Source organism: Mercurialis annua, linkage group LG1-X (genome assembly GCF_937616625.2).
Source record: "Mercurialis annua linkage group LG1-X, ddMerAnnu1.2, whole genome shotgun sequence".
NCBI lineage: Eukaryota > Viridiplantae > Streptophyta > Magnoliopsida > Malpighiales > Euphorbiaceae > Mercurialis > Mercurialis annua.
In genome coordinates, this window is record NC_065570.1 from 45,316,985 (window position 1) to 45,322,564 (window position 5,580).

The window sequence follows — 5,580 nt, forward strand, 5'->3', positions numbered from 1 at the left end:
TGCGGTCTTACCCATAGAGAAATACTTATTGAGAAAAGCTTGTGCCAATTGCTTCCATGTTGTGATTGAGGTGCTTGGAAGTGATTGAATCCAATTCCTCGCCTTATCCCTCAAAGAGAAAGGAAAAAGACGAAGCTTGATTTGATCCTCCGTCACATTATGGATTTTGAATGTGTTGCATACCTCCGTGAATTTTGAAAGATGGGCGTTTGGATCCTCGCATTCCAACCCATAAAATTGACAACGACTCTCAAGTAGTTGAATCGTTCCCGGCTTGATTTCAAAATTGTTAGCGAGTATAGGAGGTGCAAAGCATCCATAGTTGGCGTTGTCTACGTTGGGTAAGAAGAATTCACCCAAGGTACGTCTTGCGGGAAGAGGGGCGACCCTCTCGTTTGGCCTATTAAGAGCTAGGCCATCATGTAGTGGTGGTGGAACAATCCCCTCGTGATTCAACGGAGGGTTACGGTCGTCCTCCATTGTTTTGGATTTCCGCGCTGTTTTTCGGATACTTCTTTCGAAGGATGTTAAATCTGACTGAAACGGTTCTAGCGGTTTTCTGGCACGTCGTGTATTAGGCATACACTAACCAAAACTCCTGCGCAAACAAAAACAAGAAAACCAACGTAAAATCCAAGAATCACAAAGTATAAAAATAACTAAATTTAAATAGAACTAACTCAATCTAAGAATAAGATACTTTTAATTAATTTAATTGCAATTGCTCCCCGGCAACGGCGCCAAAAACTTGTTGGCAAATAATCGCAAGTGTACGATATCGCGCAAGTAATATAACTTGGAAGACCAAGTATCGATCCCACAAGGAACAATGAACTAAACAACTAATTTCTAATATTCTTTAATTGGCTAGTAGGAAAATAAATGGATTTGTGTAAACTAATTATAATCTAAAGTGAATTTAACTCAAGTAATTAGACTAAAAATCTGAAATCAAACAAATAAATTGAAGAATAAACAATAATGGTAAAAAGCTCAAGAATTGATAATTCCAAATAAACTAGTAGAAGAATGGATCAAAATTTATCTAGTGATTTTATTGTGAATCGAGCTATTCTAATGCACCGAATCCCGCTCTCTCAAGCCTCAAAGATTCAAATAAAATCACAACCTAATTAACTAATCAATTATTAACTTGCTCTCACAATATTAAAACTGAATTAAATAACTAAATTGTAATTATGAAGCAAACTCAACGACTACCTAAATTCCAACCCGGTCTCACGGTGTTTTCCTCTAAGTTTTTAATTACCTATGTCTATTTAATTAACAATCTCTCAATTAGTTAATTAAACACAAAATCATGAACTAAGTGATCAAATTAATTCAAGCATTAATCTTAGTAATTAAAACACAATTTTACTCACTTAATAAATCCTAATCCAATTCGAAAACTAGTCTAAGTGTTCATATCAATCCCCGAACAAAGGATTTAGTTACACATGCTTAAGCTTAAATTAAACAAAGAAGAAGATGAAGAATTAAACATAATTAGAACAACAAATACCAGAGTTGTCAATTTCGGAAGAATCGTCTAGATTAAACTTGAAATCTTCACAATCGTTCTTTGCAGAGACTAATAATAAACTACTTATAAACTGCTGAGAAATAGAAGCTAAAACGCTATTTTAAGAGAATGAAAATAAAACTAATGTAGTCTAAATTATTCTACATATTAAATTGAGTCTAGTACAAGGTCTTTATATAGTAGGAGGAGTTCCGGAGTCTTCTAATTCGTATTGCAAATCAATTTGTAATAGGAGTTGTAATTGTGAGTTGAGGAAGAATTTCAGTCCAAATCAAATCCTGAAGCATGCGTGTTTTACTCTTGTCCCGTTCGGGAAGCCATAGTTCCGTTCGTGACATGCCCAATTTTCTTCTTTCCCGAACGGAACAAACCATTCTCGTTCGAAAAAACTGTAGACCGAAAGCTTTGATATCTGATTCCTTCTTGAGTCCCGAACGGGACAAGGCTTTTCCGTTCGGGACTCATGCTCACTCTGCATGTTTTCCGTTCGTGAAACCTCTTTTCCGAACGGAACAATCCTTTTTTTCCTCAATCTCGTTCGTGAACTTCAATTCCTTCGTCCGCAAGCTACGCTTTTTACTCGTACACGCAATCCACCATAATTTTGCCCCAAATAGTCGATTTTCACCTAATTTCCACTGAAACACTAACAAACACTATTAAACGTAAAAACGCCAAATAATGTATAAAAACAATACTACACATGATGAAAACCGAGTAAAATCGACCCTAATTATAGGAGTAAAATACTCCTATCAGAACACCAACACGAAAACTCGTCGGAGGCAAAATAAGACGTTCGAGATAATTCTCTATTAAATTGTTGTATACAGCCTTGTCAGCCTTAAAAACTAAGAATGAGTTTGCGAAGCTAGTGATAGGAGTATTTTACTCCTATCTTTAGCGTCGTTTCCGCATGCTTTATTAACGTTTTATCACGGTTTTATGGTATTTCGTATGCCTTATTACGTGTTTTAGTATTTCAGGTACTTAGGAGCATTGCGGAAGTATTTTGGTGCAAAAGTTGGAAAAGACGACAAAAGCGATGCGGAAGCTCATTTGCAAATCTGAAAAGCTGACCCCTGGGCACTAATTGACCAATTTGGACTAGCTAGAAGCCTCAAATGAACTCGTGATCTTCATGAAAGTTAAAGTAGACGTCCTAAGCTTTCCAACGGTTCAAGAATCGACTTAATCGGACATTTCTACACCGAGTTACGAAGGTTTGAAGATCGAGATCCGGGGCAGAAAATGGCAGCTCGAATCGGGCTCCTCATTTAGCCCAAGGAGCTCTATTCGAGCTTGGGCTTGCTGGAATGGGGAAATCTTAGTTCAAGATGCAACAAGGCTTTATTAATTTGCTATTTTGGGCCCAACACATGTGTAAATGAATGTTTGTCTTTTTCCTTCTTTTGTAAGTACTATATAAGGGGCCTTATCTCTATTTTAGGGATGGAAGATTTTCCTAGACTTTATTCTATTAGTGTACTTTTAAATCTTCTCCTAATTTTAGAAATCCCTAAATTTTAGTCTTCTTCTTCAATAGAATTTCCAGATTTTTATATTTCCTCCATTGTTGAGATCTTTGAAGCTTCATTGAATGAACAAGTTTTATTTTCTATTACAATTTTTATTTGTGGGTTTTTCATCTTATTGTAAGTACTCTTTACCCATGCCTTCCATTTATCATTTTGTTAATTTAGCTCTTGGAATGTGTAACTAATCCCCCATGTTTGGGGGTTGAGATGATTTCCTTCTTGTTATGTTAAATGGTATGGTGATTGGTTAAATGCTTGTTCTAATTCTAGTTCCTAATGCTTGTGTTAGCCTAGCTATCTAATGCATGATTTAGTGTTTGCTTGACTCATTGAGAAATGGTTAGGTGAATAGACTTTAGAATTAGAAGCCTAGATTGTAATACCACGAGAGTGGATTAGAATTTAGGTGACCTTGAGTTTGTTGATTAATTGATGTTGGGTAATTGGTTTTGTTTAGTATCACGAGAGTGAGTTAGGCATTAATTGATTACTTGAAGATTGATTTTGTCGTTCTTAGAGGCTCGAGAGAGCGGGAACGGTGCGCTAGGCACAACTCGGCCCTTGCTAGATACCAATTCATCCATTACCATGTATGCATGACCTAGGAATGATTTCAACCCCTAGACATCTTTTACTTATTGATTAAACTCGTTCTTATTTTAGTTGCTTGAATTGTTAGTTTAATTGTTTAGTTGTTTAGTGCCTATTTAGTGTTAATCTTACTTGAACTTCAACCATTCGAGTTTCGCTAAACGAATTGAATCGCAACTAAAATTCATTCTCATCAATCGCTCTAGATTCACTCCTCGTGGGATCGATTCCGACTTCCGGATTATTACAAGTTGTGCTTTTTGCTCAACAAGTTTTTGGCGCCGTTGCCGGGGAGTGACGAGTGTTTATTGATTGATTGAAATTAGTTATTGTTCGGTCGAGTTAGCTTTATTTTCTGTTTTTATCACTTTTGTTATTTTTGCTTCTTTCCGGATTTACGCGTGGTTTGCTTGTTGTTGTTTGTGTAGGAGATCAACTATAGTGTATGCACAATACACGAAGGGCCAATCTTCCGCTAGAACCGTTTCAAGACAACCTCGGGAGATTTGAAAAAAGTGTGAGAAGGGAGAATCGTATACCCGTTATCATGGAACATGGGGATGATAACTATGAGGAGGAGCATTATCACCCTCAAGACGATGGAGTGAGGCAACATCCGCCTCCTCCACTCGATGAGAGGAATCGGCAAGCGCAACAAGGGGACAATCACCCTCAAGTTCAAGGCCATCAAGCACAAAGACAAACTTTGGGGGATTTCTTCCTCCCGGATGTGGATAATGCTACCTATGGGTGTTTTGCAAGACCGGTCACTGCGGCTACTTTTGAGATCAAGCCTAGTACGATTCAACTCCTAGAGAAGCGGTGCCAATTCTTTGGGTTACCAAGTGAGGATCCGAATGAACACATAGCCAAGTTCTTGGGAGTGTTGGACACATTCAAGCTCCATAATGTCACCTCCGATCAAATCAAGCTTCGGATGTTTCCGTTCTCACTAAGAGACAAGGCTAGCTTGTGGCTTCGATCACTACCTAATGCATCAATCCACAATTGGCGGGATCTTGCTCAAGCTTTCCTTCACAAGTACTTTCCGATGGGGAGAACCGCGAAGTTGACAAAGGACATCATTGATTATTACCAATATGAGGGGGAATCTCTCTATGAAACTTGGGAGAGGTTCAAGGATCTCCAAAGGCACGTACCTCATCATCGGCTTGTAAGGGAACATGTGCTTCAAATATTCTATAATGGTTTGGGTGAGATCACAAGATCTACCATTGATTCGGCCGCGGGAGGTTCTTTGATGCAAAAGACGCTTGATGAGGCTAATGAGTTGATTGAAAAATTGGCTATGGTGAGTAGCACTTGGTCCTCGGAAAGGAGAAGACCACCGGCTCAAAAGGCATTAATGACACTTGACCAATCCAAGGAGTTTGAAGCGATGAAAGCCATGAATGCCTCTTTACAAAGTCAAGTTGATGCCTTGAAGAAGCAAGTGGGTCCACGGAATGCTCCGGTTGCATATGTCCAAGTAGGTTGTGAGCATTGTGGAGATTTCAATCATGGAAGTAATGAGTGCTATGCCACGGGTCAAACTTGGAGCGAACAAGTGAATTATGTGGGAGGTCAACGCCAAGGGAATGATCCTTACTCGAATACCTATAATCCGGGGTGGAGAACCATCCTAACTTCGGATGGAGGAATCAAGAGGGCCAAGGCAATGTGCAAGCAAATCAACAAGCGGGTCCTAGTTTCCAAGGAGGAAATAGGCCCCAACAACAAGGTCCTTATCAAGGCCCTTATTATAACCATCAAGGGCAAGGAAACAACTATGGTGGTAGACCTCAACACCCTCCGGGATTCCAACCACAAAAGAATACGGATGAGTGAAATGTGCTTTCCAAAGTGCTAGAGAAGTTAGAGAAAATGGAGCAAAGGGAGAAGAAT

The 5,580-nt window shown here is 38.9% G+C and overlaps 1 non-coding gene across 1 annotated transcript; it reads right to left on the reverse strand.

The window, feature by feature from the left end:
- Positions 1–4,741: 4,741 nt before the first annotated feature.
- Positions 4,742–4,848, reverse strand: LOC126666362 (small nucleolar RNA R71). The gene has a single exon (XR_007637866.1). It is a non-coding gene; the product is annotated as a small nucleolar RNA R71 (small nucleolar RNA).
- Between the last annotated feature and the right edge of the window lie 732 nt (positions 4,849–5,580).